Raw genomic sequence first — 23,149 nt, 5'->3', positions numbered from 1 at the left:
CTGTTTCCTCAAATTTAGTTCCCACTCAGATAACTAGGGACACTAGTATCAAAGAAAGCCCAATGTAGGATAATTTAACTTTCCTGGATTTGCCAGATTCTCATATTACAAACCCAACCCAGAAGTTCTCCAGTGTTGTTTTAATTCAATCATTTAACTTTCATTTATTTAAAAAAATATTTATTGTGTATCTGTGGTGTGCCAGGCACTGACCCAAGCTCTCCAGACAGAGCTGTGGAAAGACGCCCCAGCTCTGTGTCACAGAGCTCACATTCCATCAGAGGACTTCTTTCTTTCATTTCACTTCAGCACGTCTAATTCCACACTCTACTTCTTTGAACAACGTAAGCAACTCAGAACAAATTTGGGGTTTGATTAAAATACATAATCATTTTTTCATCCCTCTTCCTACTGTCCCTCTTCTACTTTTCTTATTAATCTCTTAAAAACACCACTGTCACTACACATCACTCCCAGTTCAAAGGTCTCCAGTAGATCCCCCTGACTTATGGCAGTGAATCTGTGGTCAGTTTTTAACCTCCTCTCCCATCCTAGCCCTTTTTTGAGGACCACTGTTGTCGGCTTCTGTTATTGAGATGAATAGGGCACATTCCCCTGGTGTATCAGGTCGGAGAATAAAGTACCAATCCCTTATGCTAACTTCAGCCACACCTGACCCCACAACTTGATCAACCTCTGATACAGGAACATTAGTGCACTTGGTGTTACTTATTTTCTACATCCCTGCCTGGAGTCTCTTTCTTTGCTCTTTTTCTTCTACTGTAAAGGCCCCAGTGCTTTCAGCATCTTCCACTCTTCAGCAGTTACATCTTCTGTTTTCTTCAAATATTTTTCATGTTATTATTTTCATCTCTGTTTACTTCAACAGATGAATAGCCTCATGAGGGGTCAGGACTGGAGTTCATAAATATGTGCGTTATTCATAGCCCATGAAAATGCTGGGCACACAGAGGCAGTATAGGATGAATACAAGAGCTTTGGGCTAAGAATCTGATGCACTGAAGAAGAGAAGGAAAAACTATCGTTTTTAAAAGTTGCACATCTGCCTCTGTTAACTTGCCAACAAGGGAACATACAGCAGTGAAGAAATTCACTTAGTTGTTCATCGGATAGAAAAAGAAATAAAGGGATTTTAAGTGCCTGAAAGTCAGAGTTAATGGTGGCTGTGTCAGATACTTGTTAATTGAAGACTAGCATTGTTGATAGAACAGAATGAGCCCATGGATCCAGCACAATTGGTTGAAATAAGCCTCATTGTTCATTTTTATGGACAGTGTCTTCAGTTAGGTCTGTAAGTATCTAGAACACTGGGATCATTCAAAGTTCATATCTTCTATCTGATGCAGCTGTTTAGAGTTGGGTATTACGACACACAGCAGTGAATTTTGATATCTCCTCCCGATTTACTACCTTAAGTGGCAAATGTCCTCTGTGAAGGTTTGTTTAAAACTTTTAAAATAGTTAACATGCATACATTGTCTAGCATGTTGTACACACTAAATACAATTAATGTGACATTTTTATTAAATAATACTTACTAATTGATTAATTTTTAAATCAGTCCCAAAAGGCATGTCCTTAATTTTTATTATCTTTGGAAAGAATTTGGAGAATGAGGAGAGCTAAATATATTGATTTTAATAAGTATATTAGGGGTTATATATAATTCATTTGTAGTTGGACAATGCAGTCTGAATTAATTTTTCTTTAAATTTATTGATGCTGGATTTATGGCCCAAATGTGGTTTATTTTCTATGAAAATGGATTCTATCCTGATCGTTGGTCATGTTGAGTTTTTCTACATTCATGCTGATTTTCTGTCCAAGCATTTTATTCATTATTAAAAGAAGGGTGTTGATTTCTCCACGTATAATTATGTCTTCTATTTCTCCTTTCAGTTCTATCAGGTTTTCTTAAAACAGACTTTATTTTTTAGAGCAGTTTTCAGTTCACAGCAAAAGTGAGTAGAAGGTACAGAGATTCCCATATATTCCTTATCCTGACACATGCACAGCCTCTCCCTTTATCAATATCCCCCCCAGAGGGGTACATTGTTTACAGTTGGCGAACTTACATTGACACATCAGTATGATCCAAAGTCCGTTCTTTACATATAATTACATATAACACAAAGGTTTTTAGTTGTACTTAGGGGGAATAGGGGAAATTGTCTAACTTATCTTCTCAGAAGTGGGAATCCCAGTGCAATATTTAAAAAATCAAAATGTATGCCAAAAATCCATGTAAACAAAACGTCAGAACTTTTAAATAAAGACAGGATCAGTATTACTGAATTTCCTCTTATTTCAAGCTCCAGTATGACCCTTCACAGCACTGTTATTGATATTCATTATATTTAAAATTTAGGATTTACCTTCATGTAGCAAACAACCAACCAGTGGCTTAAATAAGAGAGAAATTTCTTTCTTGCATAGAGAAAGTCCTGAGTCAGCAGCTCTGGGCTGGGAGGGAGTTCCACAGCACTATCAGGACTTTGGTCTCCTGACTTTTCATCTCACCATTTTCAGCCTATGCTTTTTTTTTCTTGGGTTTTTTTTTTTTTTCCAAGGTCACCTTGTGATGTGCATGACTGTGTTGAGTAAGAAGAAGGAGAAATGACAGAAGAGCGCAGAGGGGTCCTCTCTCATCTGAGACAGCACTTTTCAAGTAGCCTTTCCACAATTCCACACATTTCCACATACATCTTCCTGGTAAAGATTCATCCCTTTGCCATTTCTAGCTGGTAAAGAAGGTTGGGGGTAGAGTCTTTTATTCTGGGCTGCAGTGTGCTCAGCTGAAAATCAGAGTTCCCTATTTAAACAAGAGGAGACCAGATGTTGGGGGAAGGGAATTAGCAATCTCTAACAAACATATAATACCATGCTAGATCCCAAAGTATGAAGGAGGCTGACCCAATTCCTGTTTATTTCATAATGCCATAAATATTGGTAAATAGTGATAATTTTCTTTGGAGGAAAATGCAAAGTCAAATGCACTAAGTATACGTTCAAGAATTCTAAGGTACATTCATACTGAGAATAGTTGGAAAATATCAACACTAACAGTTTCGCTCACTATCTTCCTCGGGCTGATTTGGAAGTTCTACCTTATCATCCAGGTCAATGTGAATGGGTGTGATTTTAGATCCAAGGGGTAATTTGTCCCATTTACTGGGAAAATATATGTGTTTTTTTTTTCCTTCATGTCAGGCCCATTGCTCTGAATATTAAAGAGGCAAGTTGTCATCAGCTTCACGATACTGTGGTTGATGTCAATATGTTCTCACTTCCTGAGCTTAAATCCCCTTACTTCTCACTGCTGACAGCTGTCTAGCAGGGCTGTAAAGTTTTCCAGGGCGACTATTCAGTCTGGAGCAGCATATCTATTTGAGGAAGAAACTTATATTGTAACAATTTTGAACAAGGTTAATAGGTTTTTTGTTTTGTTTGGTTATCGGGCTGGGAGCTCCAAACCAAGTGCTAAAAGGCAGGATTTTATTAAATCTTTAAAGAAAAACACAATAAAGCCATGGATCTGCAATAGGAAAAGTTTTGTTTGTTTAAAGCCCAAAATACATCAATCAATCCATCAGTCACAGAAAATAATATAAAGCACACATGGAGTAAAATATACCATTTTAGTTTCATTGCTTATATTTACCTGATTTATAGATTTTGATGGAACAGAGCATGTTAAAGACGAATTCAGAAAACATTTCAGTATACCCCAATTTGGGGGAAAAAGGGCAGAAAGGAAAGAAAGAACTATTAAAAAGACTTGGTTAACCAGAAAACACTATTCAGATGATAGGAATAGGACGCCGATGTCTCCAAAACATGAGTGATGAACACTTGGTACCATCTGTCAAAGAGACGAAGATAGTCCCTTAAAGGTACACATTGGGAATGAGTCAGAGGCAGGGCTGGAACAGATCTACACCTTCTAACTACAGAAAAACAGGCTGCTGTCCAGGTCGGGGGACGTAGCAGGCATGAAAAGTAGTGAGGCAAAGGGGCAGCTAGGCCCATGCTTGAGAAGAGCAGAGAGGCAGGAGGGGGCAGCCCAGGGGTCCCCCAGTGTCATAAGGTCACTGACATGCGCCCTGCCGTCCGCCTGAGCTGAGGGTCTCAACATTTCTTTCACCTCTTACCACAGTTTTCTGAAATGTGATATTCCTGCATCACTGTTCATAGTTCTTCAGTTCTCTTCTACTCTTAAGCCACTGCAAGTGTCCACAGTGGTGAATTAGGAGGAACTTGTCCACAGGATTAAACAAAGATGGCCATATCCTCTGGAAGAAAATGAAATTAAGGTAAAGGCCCTTTCCTCTCCTAGGCTGATGGCTTTGCCCCCTGATTTATGGGCTGGTAGGAAAAAGCCATTCTGCACCCCACTCCACTTTACACAAACATCACATGCGTGCAGCGCACAGCCCCATGGAGGGGGCAACAACCGCCCGATTTGTCTTTGGAAAGTTTCTGTCTCTCCCTCCTCTGACTGGCTCATCTCCACTTGCCGATGCTGTCTGTATGCGGGTCACCTGTACCAGAGCCCTCCTGAGATGGTGACGCAGGCTCCTCCACTCAGAATCCATCACTCTAATTTTCCCTTGAACTCTGTTCTATAATTTCCCAGAAAATAGCTGTGTAATTCATTGGTGACTTGCTAGTGTTGAGTTGCTGCAATTAATTCTTACGAGAGATGTTAAATTTAAGAAGAGAACCCAAGAAAGAAATCTCTTAGTCCACAGGTGCTCACTGGTGAATAAAATGTCATGGAGAAAATAGGGCTGTTAGGATTTCAAGTCACTCTCTAGAGATTTCCGCCAGGATTAACCTGCTCCCCGGGGGAGAATCGGGAGCTCCCTGGCTACCAACAGCTCCCTGGTTGTCCTTCCAACTTGAAGGAAATGCATGGACCATGGTCATATTCTGTCCTCAGAAGCTCCACTGGACTCTCTAGTCACCTCAAAGCCCAGGGGCTGAGAATGGGAAAGAAGAAACTTACATAACAAGGAGAAATGTCTATTGCTGCACCTGCAGCCTCCTGGATTCCAGAAGATCTGTTCCGTGTTCCACATTGTAATTCGAGACTGCATGAGTAGGAAGAAAATATATGTGGCATAGAAGAAGCGTGAAGTAAAGTTTAAAATAGTAAAGTAATATATATTCAGTCACAACTCTGGAGATAATCCTGTTTAAGGAATGTTTCTTTCCTTTGTTTAATTTAGTCCATCAGATGTCTGTGGCATCATCGTAAGATTTTAAACCAAAGAGATGAGCTCCCTATGTTAAAGGGGAAAAATTCTCTTCAGAAATGTTAGCAGAAATGGGTTGAAATGTTGAATATCATTCTCTCAGATAAATCTGACAGAATACAAATCTCTCTTAATAGGTCTTATCGTCTTTTAAAAAATGCACCGGGAAAAAAATGGTCTCTTCTCTTCACATGCTTTGAATGGATTTAATCCTCCTCATTTGTCTCCTGACTTTGAACTGCAAAACAAAGGACATGGAAGACCAAGGTAGGAGCTTAGATTCTTGCATAAAATGGGATTTGGGGTTTATTCAGGATGTAGCCCAATCCAGAAGAAATCATAACCCAGAACAGTTGCCAGACCAGAAGCCAGTTTTGAGTTTTCCTGTCACCTGATACTTTCTGGTCTTGCATTTTGTTCAGACTCAGAATTCATTTGGCCTTCAATCACATTTGTAGAGTAGTCAAGCTGACAGCATCAACAAATGCAGTGTATATAGATTTTCTGTTCCTCAGAACATGGGCAGCCCCTACCAGGAGTCGATTCTTGTATTTTTTTGGTGGTGGCGTGGAGGGACTGAATTGAATGATTTCTTCTTTATTAAAGAAATAATACTCAGGACTTTGAGATCACACTGTCTCTGGTTGAGTTATAAGCTTTTATAATGCAGTATCCCTTAATGTTGACCGAATTAATAATTATGTTTACCTCTTCCTTAAGTTTCCCGAATTCTGTTTTTCTAGCTTTATTGAGGTATAATTGACATAATGACATTGTGTGAGTTTAAGGTGTACAAGGTGATGGTTTGATACAGGTATATATTGCTAAATGCTTACCACAGTAAGGTTAGTTAACAAGGTTAGTTCACGTTATTACCATTTTCTTCTTGTTGTTTCTGTTGTTATGGTGAGAACATTAAAGCTCTAATTTCATAGCAACATTCAAGTATCCAATACAGTATCGTTAACTATGGTCACCACGCTGTACCCTGGAGCCCTGGATCTTATTCATCTTATAACTGAAAGTTTGCACCCTTTGACCAGTATCTCGCCATTTCCCCAACTCCTCAAGCCCTGGCAATCACCATTCCCATGGTGATATTTATTTATTTAGTTTTATTCCTGTGGTCATATTTATTTTATTATTTTGAAACTTTCTGTTTCTATGAGGTCAAGGTTTTTAAGTTCCACATATAGTTGAGATTATACGCTTGATAAGAAGAGTTGGGAACCCCCGTTCATGTCCAAAACAATGAACTCTTGGTTTAAAATACATACATTTTCCCAGAAAAAAAAAAAGAGAATTTGCTTTAAGATATTCTTTGCTTAAAGTTTAAAGCAGTAAATATTGAAAAGAACAAAATTCCTGAAACCTAAAATGTAAAATATATTTTAACAAGCCAAGGATTCTACTGTATTGATATAAGTCACTGGAATAATTCAAATGTGATTCCCTTCTCAAATTAGAAACACTATTTCAGCAAGATAGTCAGTGTTTGAGTCAATGTTTGGTAGAGGCCTGTGCTTGCATGTGTGAGTGTTACTGAACCAGTATGATCCAATCACTTTAAAGATTTCTTATATTCCCAGAACTAGGCAGTTTGGGCTCAGTGAGGATTCATGAGAATTGCTCTGTCAATTAACAGTAGAAGAACAGAGAGAGTTTGATAACCTGAAGCTCAGAAAATCTTTAGGATTCACAATGCTGAGATATTTTAAGGTAGAAATCAATCATGTGGATTTCAATTCTAGATTCCTAAGAACAGATGCAACAGAGGATGTCAGGTGTGGACTGATGAGCCCTTCTTCTCACGGGTTACACAGCGAAACAGGTTATTGAGAAGTAGGGGCTACCCTGAGACAGAGAGTTATGATGTCCTACAGTTCATAAGTATGTGTTCAACAACAGGCACTCTAAGTAACACGAAAAAGGCTGAAGATTTCTGGAGAAAACTTGGAATACTTCATGGCTAAGCTAAGTCTGTATGAAGTTTACTAAGAGATGTCACAACAGAATCATTATAGCATCGTACCTGTAATTAACAATACCGCATTATACACCGAAACATTTGCTGAGAGGGTAGAGCTCATGTTAAATGTTCTTACCACAATTTTAAAAAACTGATAAACCTATTTTAAAAAGAAGTACAAAGAAATCTTAAACTTTCTTCAGTAGTTTTAGACCCGTGGTAATATTTATTTTATTTTATGATTTTGAAACTTTCTTGTGAATATTGTATTATGCTACAAATAGTCATTTCCATATTATATGTCATGATTTCAATGTATGGGAAAAGAGATGCAAATCTAAAGTTCAAGAAATTAAGTTAAATCTTTTGTTATGTTAAACTTGAAAATTATATAAACTCAAGATTTAAAAACAAAATAATGCATTCATGGAAGGGCTGATGAGCAGTAATATCCAAGTAGAACTGAGTGCCACTCGTATCCAAAGTTTGTTTTCTAAATACTATTCTCCTCTAAAGGGGACGGAGTTCTTTTCTTAAAATGACTGCCTTCAGATCTGATGGGGAAAGTACAAGGTGTTGGGACATATTTTTGTACCAGAAAGCAAAGAGGCATTCAAAGACCAATGGAGTTCTGTCAGAAGGACCCAGGACCCAGTTGAAAGGGCTTCTATTGACAAAACTTGAAACAATATGAGCAAAAGTAGTAATAATAAATGCATTTCATTGCAGCATGTTGAACATATACAATTTCAGTCCACTGAAACACACACACACGCACACACACACACACACACACAGATAGATAGGTAGATAGATATATAGATGTATATATATCTCATTGTGGATTGAAATTTGAATTTGAAATTACACACACATTAAAAAAAGCTTTCACTGGAGATGACAGTTACACCAACTTCTTTAAAAGTAAATTAGTAAGAAAGAATTAATTAGGCAGTTATACTTTTATTTTAGTGACTATGAAATGTCACCAAATGGCCCTAATTGGTGAGGAAACACTATTTTATTATAAAAGAAAATCAGCTAATGATTATAGATGAAATGACAGGGAGAAAAACACCACCATTGAATAGCTCCAAATAGATACTCGAGTCAGGCAAGGATCATTGGTGAATGCTAAAATCATTAAGTGAAAAGTGGGTGTGCTGAAAATACTGCCACCCTGATTAATTCCCAGTTGTAAAGGGGAAAATGTACCTTTACAATGGAGAAATCTGTTTGTCACTCTCATGAGTGATGAGGCAACTGGTCATTTTGTGCCTCCTGATATGATGCAATATAAAGTACTCAGCATCACCAATGAGTTATTTTGTTAAAATTGTGATAAAATTTACATGACATAAAATGTATTGTTTTAACCATTTCTAAGCACACAGTTCAATGGCATTAAGTCCATTCAGCATTGTTGTGCAGCCCTCACCACTACCCATCACTAGAACTCGCTTGCATCATCCCACACTGAAACTTGGTAGCCGCTAAACTTGACTTCCCGTTCCTCCCTTCCCCAGGACCCTGGGAACAACCATACCGCTCTCTGCCTTTAAGAATTTGACCATTCTAGAAACTTCATATGTGTGGAATCATACAATATTTTTCCTTTCGTGATTGGTTTATTTCACTTAGTATAACGTCATCAAGGTTTATTATCCATGTTATGGAGTGTGTCAGAATTTCCTTCTTTTTAAGGTTGAATAATATTCCTTTCTACATATATAAAAACATATTTCGTTTATCCACTCCCTTACTGACAGACATTTAAATGTGAGACTGCCAGTCATGCTCTTCTCTTTCCATATTGTTTTGGGTATTCAGGGTGCCTTAAGAATCCATATAAAATTTAGAATAGATTTTTCTACATCTGCAAGAAACATCATTGGGATTTTTATAGGGATTGCGTTGAGGCTATAGATTGCTTTGGGTACTATTGGCATCTTCACAATACAGAGCCTTCCAATCCAGGAACACAGAATATTTTTCCATTTGTTTTTTTTCATTTCTCTCAGCAGTGTTCTGTAGTTTCAATGTACAAGTCTCTTAACTCCTTGGTTAAGTTTATTCTTAAGTATTCTATCCTTAGGGTTGCTCCTGAGAATGTAATTGTTTCTTAATTTCCTCTTTGGGTTGTTCACTGTCCACATACAGAAATGCAGCTGATTTTTGCATGTTGACTTTGTATCCTGCAACTTCACTGCATTAGTTTATTAGTTCTAACAGGTTTTTAAAAAATCTTTAGTGTTTTCTACATATAAGATCATGTTGTCTGTGAACTGAGATATTTTACTTTTTCCTTTCCAATTTGGATGAGTTTTCTTTCTTTCTTTTTCTTGCCCAGTGTCTCTGGCTAGGACATCCAGTCCTGTGTCAAATAGGAGTGGCAAAAGTAGGGCTTTTTGTCTTATTCTTACTGCAAGAGGAAAAGCTTTGCATCTTTCACCATTGAGCGTGATGTTAGCTGTGAGTTTTTCATAAATGAATTTTATTATTTTAAGGTAGTTTCTTTCAATTCCTAGTTAGTTGAGTGTTTTTATCATGAAAGTGTGTTGAGTTTTTTCAAATGTTTTTATTGAATAATAATTTTCTTTCTTTATGTTATTGTGGTGTTTCACGTCGATCAATTTTTGTATGTTGAACCAACCATGCCTTCCAGGTATAAACCCTTGTTAATCACGGGCATATCTTTTTAACATGCTGTTGGATTCAGTTTTCTGGTATTTTGTTGGGAATATTTGGATCAGTATTCATTAGCAATATTGGTATGTAGTTTTCTTTCCTTGTAGCGTCTTTGTCCCGCTTTGGAATCAGGGTCATTCTGGCCTCACAGAATGAATTAGGAAATGTTCCCTCCCCTTCAACATTTTGGAAGAATTTGAGATTCTGTTAATTCTTTTCAAACGTTTGGTAAAATTCACTGGTGAAGCCATCTGGCCCGAAACTTGTTTGTTGTAATTTTTTTTTAAATTGCTGATGATATATCCTTATTTCTTAGTGGTCTGTTGAGATTTTCTACTTCTCGATGATTAGACCTAGTAAGTTGTATGCATCTAGGAATTTGTGCCTTTCTTGCAGGTTATCAAATTTGTTGGCATGTAATTCTTCATAGTAGTCCCTTGTGACTATTTTTATTTCTGTAAAGTCAGTATTAATGGCCCCACTTTTGTTTCTGATTTTATTTACTGGAGACTTTTCTCTTTTTTTGTTAAGTTAATCTAGCTAAAGAGTGTTAATTTTCTGATTTTTTTGAGGCAGAAACAAGGATCTTGGTTTCATTGATTTTCTCTGTTGTCTTTCTATTCTCTATTTTATTCCTCTCTGCTCTAATATTTAATATGTTCTTCCTTCTAGCTTTGAGTTTAGTTTTTTCTCCTTTTTCTAGTTCTTTAAGGTATAAAGTTAGGCTGTTCATTTGTGACATTTGTTCTTTTTTAATATAAGCACTTAGAACTATAAATTTCTCTCAGCGGAAAATGTCTGATTTTTAAAATTTGTATATGGATTTTATGTTTTCTCATATTATACATATATCTATGTATGTGAGCTGTGTAGCATGTATATATGACACAAATATGGCAAAATGTTGACAATTGTTTGATTTAGGTGGTGAGATACGGAGGATGCTTGTACCGTTCTTTTTGCTTTTAAATGTGTTTAATATTGTTAGAAATAAAATGCTTAGGGACTTCCCTGGCGGTCCAGTGGTTAAGACCTCACCTTCCAACTCGGGGGGTACAGGCTCGATCACTGGTCGGGGAGCCAAGATCCCACATGCCTCGCAGACAAGAATACAAAACAGAAAACAGAAGCAATATTGCAACAGATTCAACAAAGACTTTAAAAATGTGCCACATCAAAAACAAAATCTTTAAAAAAACATGCTTAAAATTCAAGAGGTTGTCTAAGTTGGGTGGGACAAGATTAAAGAGGATTTGGAAAGACCCCTCAGAAGAGCGTAGACTGTGGTGGAAATAAACAGGGAGCTGAAGTAGCTGAACAAAGTTCATTGTGGTTCAAACGCTCCCCACTTCCTGTAACCTCGCAGTCACGTCTCTCTAGCATGTGTGTGTCTGATGGTTGTAAGCGGGGTGCTGAAGTTTTTCTTCCCAGTAGATGATAAGGAGCTTGAATATAGCAACATGATACTCCTTGTAGCACCTACACATTCAGGTACTGCAATGATTGTAAGTCACCCAGAGACTCATGAAAACTGCAAGAGGGAGATGCTAGATTACCAAAAAACAAATGCTATACTCCTCCACTCCGACCTTTATCCATGCCTCTTTGCAGTGTGACTTTACAGGACTTCCAGCAAGCGGCAGAACCTATTCCTCAGTCTTTGCATCTGGACTGTACTTGCTTTGACCACAGAACATGGCAGGAATGATGCCGTACCAGTTCTGGGCTTACTTCTCAAGAGGCCCTGCATGCCTCCTTCTCTCCCAGAACCCTCCCAGCCACCGTGTGAACTGACAGAGGCTGGCCTGCTGTGTATTAATAGATAGTTTCTCTGTTGTCCCCAGTACCTCGGCTAAGAAGCAGCCAACCCTCAGAAGCAGAGCCTGCTCACTGGCCAGGAGCTGACCACAGGTGCATTCAGGAACCGAACTGAGTACAGAAGTGCTGATGCGCAGAACTGTAAGCTAAATAAATGTTCGTTGTTTTAAGTTACTCTATTTGAGGTGCTGTTCTGCACAGAGAAAGATAAGTGATGCGAGGGAAGAAGGGGAAGAATAAGAAAAAGAAGAGAGAGGGAGGCAGGAAGGGAGAAGAGAGGACCTGGACATATGGATGACTTCCTCCACGCAGCCCTGAACCCTGTGTTTTATGTAATCAGGCTTGCTGCTGCATTGGCAGCGTTCAGCAGAGTCACAAAAGTTGTGTTGCACTCCTCCTGTTTCATCAAACTTGAGATTTGAAATATTCATGCAGATAAAAGAACACATTACACTTCAGGAGAAATTTCTTCAATTGCCATTAGCTCAGAAGCAGCATCTGGCTTCCAGCAATGGGTAGGTACTTAGTCTCACCGAACAATTTTTCCTTCGATTAAGCCCACATACCAGAACATGATTGCTTTCCTGTGTCTGTTAGGATACTGATGCTTTACTTTTTCAAGGCTGTTGATAGAGGTTTGAGTGAGGTGGTGTTTTGTAAAGACATTGACCAGATTCCTGAATCCACAGGAATTCTGGACTCTGATCAGAAGCCTCTAATTTCCTTTTATCCTCTCCTCCTTACACCTCCTCCGCGTGTAACAAATATGTACATCAGGAAACACATGTGGGACATTAGCCAGTGAAAGCTACGATAAAGACCTGAAAAGTATTGAGTTTATCACAGTTTATAATTATCTATTTGATCTACCATCGGAATGTCAGTGTTCTATCTTGATGCTATGCAAAGACCTCAAAGAATATCTATGGACAGAGGAGCTTAAAGAAAAAAGTAGAAGAGGTAAAGTTAGAGAAATATCAAACCGAATAATCACTCAATTGCTTACCTCCCTGCTGAGGGTTTTGAAAATTTACAGGAAGCTTGGGTAACTAAGAAGCAGAGGTGCTTGTGTTATCAGAGAATAGATTGGAGAAAACAGAGGAGACCTGGGACAGAGACATCTGAGCTGCTTTTGCTTCTGTAATTTTGGCTTCAGCCATCTTTCTTTTAGATCTTGATCTTTTCATTCAGTGGACTCCTCTAGCAGAGCAAAAAAACATTACTAATGCCAATAAATTTCATTTCATTTATCAGTATTCCTGGACCTGTTAAGCAGTCACGTCAATGCACTTCCATGCCCCTCCCATCCCTCCCTCACTCCAGGGTAAGAAGGGCTGGAGGACCAATGGTTCCCAACACGTTTGTGCAATGGAATTGCTCTAGAGGTTTTAAAACATATAGATGTCCAGCTAGATGGACATCTCTGAGGGCAGGAGCCTGGTCACCTAAATTCAGAAAACTCCCCCAGTTAATTTTGCTGCAGCCATCCAAGTGCTGGTTCATGACCAGATTTTTGGAAACCACTGGACAAAATGAAATTACGGCCAAGAGTCTACAATAAGGTATTTGTAGAGCTTTTGGTAGATTGATTTCTGTAGCATTAGTTTGGGCACTTACGTGAATATGCCATTTGAGTGAGGTTCTAAAGCAGAGAATACAAGCATAAATACCTACAGAATGAAGTGGGTAAGTGGAAAGTATAAAAACCTGGAGACCGATGTCCCCTCTAAAAGTCACAGCCTATTCCTGCCATCTAGGAATGACGGTGCATTTTTCTAAGACATCCAGAAATCCGGATATTTTAAAGACATTTCTTGATTTAAAAAGGTTAAGAACTTACTTTTTAAAGCTTAAAACACTGCCTTTGGGCCCAACTTGATATTTCTCTGGGCTTGAACATAACCACCCTATGAGCTACCTTAGGGTATCTGCAGATGCGATGTTGCCTTTGCAGGTGTCGACTCTACTAAAAGTTCTGAAGTATTCCAAGTATCAGAAGACTTTAAGGACAACAAGGAAATTACAGCAGATTGAATGATGACTAATCTTTACAAAATAGAATTTTTTCACCTTGGTATGCATTAGTGAAATATAACCTCATCCTAAACACAGACTGATGGGATTCCGAAACATGGCTCTCCCCACACATAAACGCAAGCATGAGGACTTATTTCTCTTTCAGTGTCTGTTTGTGTGAGTTTATGTACACGGCTTGTTTGTTTTTGGCTGGAGGAAGTCATGTTATACAGAGGCATTGGGTGTAAAAAGGTAATGGAACAATGGCTCCCACTCCCAAGTGTTTTCTGAGCTGCAGTTTTTCAATTCTCATGGAGAATGGTGTTAAAAACCACAGGATAAAATCAGTATTTCCTTGAGAGATCTTGTGAGGTTCTGAGCCCGAAAAGCACCCATGTGAGAACGTCTACGCAGAGTCAGGAAGATGGTCATTCCCTCTGTTGCTCTCCAGGTTATCACACGGGTCTAGCGCTTGGAGGACTCAAGGACAATACAGCTTCATTTGGCATCTCAAGGATGTGGAAGCTCTTAGTAGGTTGGGTCAGGGGTTCAGCATCTTACAAAGGATGGCACTGAAAGTGACAAATGACCTATTTTGAGACATTTGGAAGCAGGCACCATCCGCAAGGAGATAGAGTTGACATAAGCCAACTCATTCCTGCAAATCAGTGAAACCATCCAGGGAATAACCAGAAAATTGACCCCTGCCCACTGTAAACCCGCCACCATCACCATCTGTGGCCCTACTGAATGCATTATTCACCCTAATGATATCTTTATTAAGGCTGACCTACGCTAATCCGCTATTCAAGTTGTTAGGTTCTTTTCGGTGAATATTGGTTGCCTCTGGTGATGAGTGATGGTTGGAGCCATTTGTTTCCTCTGCAATGTTATTGCCAGATATTATGTTTTAAAGAAAGCAAAAACCGTACCTAAGTACCAATATCGATTGGTGAGCAGGCGTCAAGACATGTGCAAGACATGAGGTCTTGCAAGTCGGGTGAAGTCCCCACTCTCCATCCTTTCCGCCCTGTTCTCTAGGCACTCCACGAGTCTCTAGAACTAAAGGCTCATCCAGCCACAACAAGTACTCTGATGGCAGAAACAGCTATGTTCCTAGTTTGAGTAGAGCAAAGAATTCCCTCTCAAGTGGGCCACTCTGGAATGAGTGGAGTTCTAAACCTAGGATACTACTCAAAAAATGGGCTGCTGGGATTGTCAGAGTGTTAATTCTGCAAGTGTAGATTCTTCTGTACACATCTTTCCGCCTGACACATACTGACACTATGCATTTCTCCAGTGACATAATTTAATCTCCTGTACATTAATTAATAAACCCTCCAGTGCCAAATCAGACTGATATGTGTAAGGGGAACTATACAATGAGGTTTTCAGATTCTAACCAACCAGGTCTGATACATTCTGAAATGCAAGTTACCGAGCAGCTTAGTTCACACGTTTTGTGACCGTTCCTGCACTCTAGAGCAATGTTAATTTAGATATGCACACACACCTTACACTGCCAAACTGAAGCACTTCAAATACATTTTAGAAAATAGAGTAATATTCCAAGGAACTCACTTTTCGGTGAATTCACTTTACAGTGAAAGAATGCAAGCCCTTGGGATTCACTGATCTTACCCTCCAATCCAACATCTAGAAGCAGCTAGTTCTTTTTTTTGTTTTTTTTTGCGGTACGCGGGCCTCTCACTGTTGTGGCCTCTCCCGTTGCGGAGCACAGGCTCCGGACGTGCAGGCTCAGCGGCCGTGGCTCACGGGCCCAGCCGCTCCACGGCACGTGGGATCTTCCCAGACCAGGGCACGAACCCGCGTCCCGTGCATCGGCAGGCGGACTCTCAACCACTGCGCCACCAGGGAAGCCCTAGAAGCAGCTCGTTCTATAAGTCAGTAGAGTGCCTTGTTAGGACCCAGTGTTAACTAGGGGAAAACACCAAGCAAGATAGGGGTGTTGTACACAGAACTGGAGCAACCAGAAATGGGGCTCTTGCTCCCTGAAGGCACAAGTGTGGGATCCGAGAGGTCAGAGTGAAAGCATCCCCTCTGCGTTTTACACACACAATAACCATCTTACAGATTTCATCTTGTGCAGTAGCACAACGTGTGAATCAACACCCGTGCTCTTGATCGGTATTCCTATATCACAGACAGTTCTTTTTGTTTAGTCAATTGCTGGAAAAGCTCAGGGTAGCCAGGTGTGTTACAGCTTCAGATTCAGTGGGACCATTGCTGAGTCTTTTAGTGGAAGCACTGTTCTCCTGAAATATTGAAACCATAGGAGCCCAGGGTCTGTCTTGATATTGCATAACAAAAGGGTGGTATGTAGCAGTAATAACACTTTCGTCCTGGTTATAATTTGAATCTCCTTTCAATATTTGGGGAATTTCTCATATTATGAGTGGAAGAGACGCAGAGCCGACCTGTCGTTCTAGCAGCTCAGGTACTCCCTTTCCATGCCCGCTTTGTAGTTAGCGCATGGGCACATGATCGCAAAGCCAGTAACAAGCACTCACTCTGGAACTTGAAGAAGAAACTGGTAAAGCAAAAAATCAAGACAGGAGGGAACTTCTCTGAAAGTGGATGTGGGATGCATCCAGTTTCCAAGAGCGCCAACATCTGAAATGCCAAAAACAACATTCAGTTGAAGGTCCTGACTGTTCTGGCGTTTAGAGCTCACATCCGTGTCCTGCTGCTGTGTAACACGTTACAGCCATCTTAGCACCTTAAAACAATGCAAATCTATTCTCCTTACAGTTCTGTGGGTCAGAAGTCTGGGTAGACTTGACTGATTGCTTCACTCTGGGTCTCATGAGAAGGAAATCAAGGTGGTGTCCCTCCTGAGGCCTGATCTGGAGGCTCCGAGGGAGAATCCGGGTATGGGAATGGCCCTGCCATGCGCTCTGCTGACCCTGCAGGTTTCCACGTAGACCAGGCAGGCAGAGGCTTGAACCACAGGTCACCTGAGCCTTGGCAGAATGCCTGGGATCCTCCCAGAGCAGGAGAGCACGGGAGGGTCGTAGGGAGCTTCTGTGAGGTCATCTCCCCCGGACCTGTCTCCCCATGAGACGTTTCCTCAGCACCTCCCGGGTTATGGTGAGGTTTGGGGCTTTCTTCCCTGTCCCTTGCCCCCATCAGAATAGATTTGTAGGATATAAAGCTGCTGAGCTGTCGCCTGGAATTGGATCGTCAGCAACGAGATGTTGCACAGTTGGCGTTAGAGTCACCCGGCCCCTTTTGCTTAGTGTCATCTTTCTGGTGTGTGGGACGAGGACGGTAGGCAGCCGGAGCCTTTGGCTGGTCTTCCCACGTGCTGCTTATGTAAGTAATAAACTGTCTGAATCCAGAAGTGGCTCACTGTAACTTTGCCAGGCGAAGCAGTCGGGTCTTGGTCTTGGCCTTGCCTTTTCTTGGGTGTGATTGATGGTCCACTTCTCAGGCTTGTCAGGTTGTTAGCAGAATTCAGTTCCTTGTAGTAGTAGGTTGAGCCCCCCATGTTTTGGCCAGCTGTCATCCGGGACCCCCTCTCAGCTCCTCAAGGCCACGTGCGCTCCTCACCGCATTGCTGCCTCCGATGGTGTAGAGTCTTACTCGTGCTTCCAGTCTCTGTGACTCTTCCCTGTGCCGTATCTCTTCTGCCTCCAGTCAGAAAAGTTCTGTACTTCAGGGCTCATGTGATGAGTTGGGACCCACCTGGATAAAATGAGGTCGTCTCTTTACCTTAAGAGTCCATTACCTTAAATACATCTGCAGAGCACCTTGTGCCATGTGAAGTAGCATATCTGTAGGTCCTGGGGACTGGGATGTGGACATCTTTGGGGTTCCATTTTGCCGACCACAGTTGGCCATGATGTTGGTTTCCCAACAGACCAGATTTGTGGTGCTGTTTGGACTGTTGCTTTGGCTGTGTGGTCCACAGGCTTACTTGTCCAGCGTTCTCAGCTACTCAAGCTACTGGGAGTAGCTAATATTCTTATATAAATTTATTTTCTTTTTGTCAGAGTCGTTTTCTGTTTCTTGCAACTAAAACTCAAACTGATAAAGATGCACGTGATCTTCAGCACTGTTGACGAGTATTGGATGAAATTTCTTGGGACTTAAAATTCTTTTCCAAATTATTGCAGCTCCTAGTCTGGCTTACAGATAACTTCTTTGCAACTCTTTGGTGGAAATAACAGCTTCCATGTCCTTTTGTTTGTTGAGACAGTTTCACTTAAGACTTGTGGTATCCATGTCTGTAACTCTAGCTTATAAAATAATTCCGGTATTCATGATTGTCTATTAGAATAGAAAATGACTGAGAAAATACATACCCAGAGACCAGCACCTTGCTTCTCAATCCCAAGGAGAATCTTCCAACCTGCTCCCGCTCCCTCAGTCCTAGCCCATCATGACTGTGCTACAGACATCACCTGGAGTTGCAGAGAACAGTCCCTCCACATCATTCAGTTAATTTCTTGGGACTATAGCTGGAAATAAGTGCTCCCCTTCCTTTAGGAGAGCACCAACGATAATCCCACAGCACCCTGCTTCCCCGCTTATTTAAGCACCATCTGTACTCTGATCTTGTTACTGCCATCTCCACTCTCATCCTCTTCCTGTTTGGGACGTCTCATCATCTGGTACGTTCCCCATACCTCCCTGCCCCTGCAAAGCCTCTGCTGTGCACCTTGGATCCCTCTTTCTGGAAACAGTAAACCTTCCTCTAACTCTTGACCTTTACTGAAATCTGTCTCTCTCTAGAGAACTCTATTTCTCCCACATTTACTGAGTCAGAGGCCTCTTATCTCCCTCTCATCCCCGACCCTGCAGGGCAGTGGGGCAGTGTGAGTGTCCTTCCCACTGCCTCTTCCACACCACTCCTCCCTCCTTCCGCACGATCCCAGCCCCTCTGATACTCAGGCCATCAGCACAGACCAGAGGTGCCACCCGTCCTGACTGCTGCCCACCCGTCCTGACTGCTGCCCACCCGTCCTGACTGCTGCCCACCCGTCCTGACTGCTGCCCACCCGTCCTGACTGCTGTCCACCCGTCCTGACTGCTGCCCACCTGTCCTGACTGCTGCCCACCCGTCCTGACTGCTGTCCCCCTACAGACCTCTTGCTCTTTCTCATTCCTTCACTGAGGTGACTCTTGTGGCCTCTGCTCAGACGCCCTCTTCTTAGAGGAGCTTTCTAGGATCACCCCATCTGAAGTCAATCTACTTCCTCCCCATTTCTCCTCTAACTTATCACCTTGCTCCTTTCCTTCGTAGCATTTATATTGTAAAACTGTTTATGATTTATTTTTCATTCATTTAGTGTGTGGTTCTCTTGCTAGAATAAATCAGAGTTTTTGTCTACTTATTTCACAGTTGTATCCTCAATACCCAAAACAGTATCTGACACTTGAAGTAAAATTGCCTACCTGAAATTGGGTTAAAATAGCTATACACAAACTTCATAGTTATGTGAAGCTCTACCTCGGTATTTTATCTGAGAAGCCAATTTTCTATACTATTCAGAGACTAATAGGCTTCCTCCTCACTCATCTGCAGTGTTTTCTCTATTACACATTACATGCTTACATAAGGTCTATTTTACGATTTTCTGCTCTGTCACTTAGATGCATATGCCTGATAGTTTCACCAAAGCCAATCCATTTTAATCACTGTGAATTGATAAATCTTGCAGTAAATGAGAGGGGCAAGTTATTACTTTTTCCCTTTTAAGCTTTTCATAGAAAAGCTTTTCCAGATGAACACTAGAGTTCAGATTTGGGGGCACCTTCAAGGTAGAATGAAACGGAACAAATCATGAAGGAAAAAACAATCCTAAATTTGTTTATGTAAAAATATGAACTCTGTACACTGGGAAACGTCAGTAATGAACTTGGGAAAAGTATTTGCAGGATACATAGCAGTAAATGGGTCGGGGTCAGACTGATGCTGTGATTCCTCATGACGTCGGGTTGTAGCACCCCCTCCAGTGCTCTGGAGGGAAGAGCCTTCTGACAAGCCCCCCAACTGCCACGGCACATTGAGGAGGGGAAGGGGGTGCTCCCGACTGCCTTGCACTGGGAGGGCTTTAGGAGCCAGTCTGAAAGAGAGAATGTGAATAGTGAACATGCTTAAATGTGTCTGCAGATCTGACAGATGGACTGGACAGAAAGGGGAAAATCGTGGAGCATGTCTGGAAGGAAGTGCCAGAACCTAGAGATCAGTGGGGAGACGGGTTCCAAGGAAAGTGTGAAGGTGGCCTGGCCACCGCCTGCCACAGCACCACCTTCACACTTGGAGTCCCTGTACTGCCTGCGAAGGGGACACCAGCCTGCAAGGTCATTGAGGAATCCAACTACCCTGGTGTGGAAAACTCTTCCAAAGAGCTGGGTAAAAACATAGAGGAACCTGTCAGCTGGCCGGCCAGAGAGAACAGCCCCGACGTTGGCTCGGGAATATGGAGAAAAGCATCAGGCTGGGTGTCAAGGACTTGGAGACAGAAAGAGCAGCCGTCACGGAAACGTATGGATGTCTGATCTTTGCGTGAGTTCCTCTCCTCCCCTCACCAGGTTCCTAAAGAATAATGTGGACCCCAGAAGTGCTTGAGTAAAGGGGGAGGCTCTGAACGTTAAGACTTGTGGAATTGCAGAAAATCTGTAATCACTGGTAGGTGAAACCAGGACATCTACGGATTACCAGCAAAAGAGACAAAGGGTTAATAATATCATTAATATAAAAGGTATTCCTGGACTTCCCTGGTGCTCCATTGAGTAAGACTCCACGTTCCCAATGCAGGGGGCCCGGGATTGATCCCTGGTCGGGGAACCAGATCCCACATGCATGCCACAACTAGGAAGTCCGCCTGCCGTGACTGGAGGATCCTGCGTGCCGCAACTAAGGGTCCTGCGCACCACAATGAAGATCCCACGTGCCACGACGGAGACCTGGCCCGGCCAAAATTAATTAATTAAAGAAAAAAGATATTCCTAACACTGAAACAAAGACAAGAGTGTCTTTCCAAAGGAAAAAATCAATGAATATCAACAGATAATTTATTAGTGAATAAAGGAAACCAGATTATGTCACCCCAAAATATGCCTCTGTGACATAAAAATTATTTTGAGCTGAAGGCAGTTAAGCAGTAGACACAGAAAAAGCTCCCCCCACTTTTTTTTTTGCCTAAAGGAAGGATATAAATTCTCCTTTACTGGACACAGACTCTTATCAGCCCAGAGATGGCACCAGTGGACTCTTCAAACAAACCTTTGTTAAGCCCTTAGCTTCCTAGTTACTTCTCCACCGTTTACTACCTCTAGTCCAAACCCTTTTGTCTTGTCATTTCTTTGCAAATGTATTGATTCTTTGTCTAAAAGGCATAAAAGCTTCCTGCTTTGGTCACTTCTTTGGGTCCCTTCCTCTCTCCTGAAGGCTCCCTTGTGCATGTAAAAATTCAATAAAATCTGTGTGCTTTTCTCTGAACATCTTTGTCAGTTTAATTTTCAGACCCAGTCAGGGACCATAAGAAGGTTGAGGAAAAACATTTTTCTGCCCTGCATGAAGAACTGTGACTTACAGATGCACGTGTACAAACCTTCAATTTAAAAATGAAACAAGAACTAAAAATTAAAATGATAAGATACAATAAATTATCAACTGAACAGACACACAATGTGGGTGGAAGAGAGAAGACCCAGGAGCTCCAGTGGGAATATAAATGACAGCTTTCTAAGAGAAGGTTTGACAATAAATATCAAACATTTTGAAAATGCTCGTGTTTGACATAGTAATTTCATTTTTTAGGATTCAATCCAAGGAAGTCACTCGAGTAGGGGACAGATATATACAAAGATAGTTATTGCAGCGTTTTTATAATGAAAAACATTGAAAACCTAAATACCTAGGAAGTGGCTAAATAATTAATATAATACGTGTTACACAGTCATTGAAACATGTTTTAAAGTAATTTCAGTGACATGGAAAATATTCACTATCTAATGTACAGTTGAAGGAGAGAAAATAAAAAGATGCACAACTGTATATAGGATGATTATCTATGAGCCATAAAATCACTGAACTGTATCTCAGGCATCACCCAGGCCCCTGCAGTCACTTTATGGATAAAGAAGTGTAGGTTCAAAAAAAGAAATTAAGAATCAAAGAGGATAAATGACTTCCCCAAAGTCACAGAGTTAGCCAGGAGCAGACCAGGATCAGAATTCTAGCCCTAATTTCGGAAACTCCCCATTATAGTTCCTGGAGTTCGATCACATAAATTTCCTGACTCATGCCATGCCTTTTTAGGGGTTTCCAACCTCCCACCTGCATCAGCACATTTCTGTCTTTTCATCAGCATTACCCTTATCAACCTGTTAGGACTTGAGTACTTCAAACTCTCTTGTCTCCAAATCCATAGCTGACAGCGTACAGGGAGTTCTTTTTTAACTGCTTTGCATCCTCTCTTCTCTAAATTTTTTTGTTCTTATCTGTACCATATCATCAATAATTTAAGAAATACGCATTCCTGTGGGAAAAGGCCTTCTCAAGTCCACAAATTTGAAAATACCACCGTTATCAATCGTTCTCTCCATAAAATGCCATGATGTATAACTTAAAATTTTAAGTGACTCCCTTAGACAATTAATGATTCTATAACTTCAGTACTAAAGTCCTTTATACAGCTATTCAAATTAATCCTGGTGGAAGCAATTGCAAAATAGTTTCACTGATGGCCTACTCTTGTCTCTTTGTGGAATACATCATAGTTCTGAGCTGAACTCACCATCTGGCTCCTTAATATTATTTTCTGGCTGAGAAACATAACCCTTGGAGCAGCTTAACTTTTACCCCAAACTTAGTTGATTTTCTCTCAAGGTAGTTTTTCAAAAGATCTAAAATTATCGGGGTTTTTTGGTCTTGTTTTACTTTTTTTTGTTTGTTTTTGTTTTACTTTTTAAACTTAATCATGAGCTGTAGTGAATAGGTAGTTGCCAAGCAGACAACAGAGTTGAGTCAAAGATTAGATACAGGGGAGCCTAGTAAGCTCACCCACCAAGAGACTTGGCATTTTAGCCAATTCTAGATTGTCAAGTTCAAATTCACGAGGCCTGCAAAATTACTAGTGACTACTGCATGTTCCCCAGTAATTGAAATCTTAAATATTATTCACAAAGGCCAAGAATCCATTGTTTTGTTTTCTTATGGTTCTTGATTCCCAGTAAGATACTTTATCTATAGTCTTTTTAAGTTATTGTTATCCAGGACCATCTTATTCCCCTTCCAGATAGCTTAGATAGAAGTCAGTGTCTTTGGGATCTCACCATTTTCCAGCCTCTCCATTACAGTAGTCCTGGATGATGGGTGTTCTGATACCTAATTTACTCAAGGATG

The 23,149-nt window shown here is 40.8% G+C and overlaps 1 protein-coding gene across 11 annotated transcripts in view; it reads left to right on the top strand.

The window, feature by feature from the left end:
* KCNU1 (potassium calcium-activated channel subfamily U member 1) overlaps positions 1-23,149 on the top strand; it is a 235,525-nt gene that overhangs the window by 10,583 nt on the left and 201,793 nt on the right. For 6 of the 11 annotated variants that reach the window (XM_079909217.1, XM_079909216.1, XM_079909207.1 and 3 more), the window contains exons 2-3: positions 5,417-5,546; positions 11,781-11,895. The gene's annotated coding sequence lies outside the window, so the exon portion shown is untranslated. Of the gene's footprint in view, positions 1-2,591; positions 2,734-5,416; positions 5,547-11,780; positions 11,896-23,149 lie in introns of all 11 variants that reach the window. The other 5 variants (XM_079909211.1, XM_079909210.1, XM_079909214.1 and 2 more) reach the window with 3 other exon arrangements.

This window comes from Stenella coeruleoalba (genome assembly GCF_951394435.1).
Source record: "Stenella coeruleoalba genome assembly, chromosome: 21".
Classification (NCBI taxonomy): Eukaryota; Metazoa; Chordata; class Mammalia; order Artiodactyla; family Delphinidae; genus Stenella; species Stenella coeruleoalba.
Note: the sequence above shows the minus strand (reverse complement) of the source record. Positions and strands in the feature narration are given on the sequence as shown.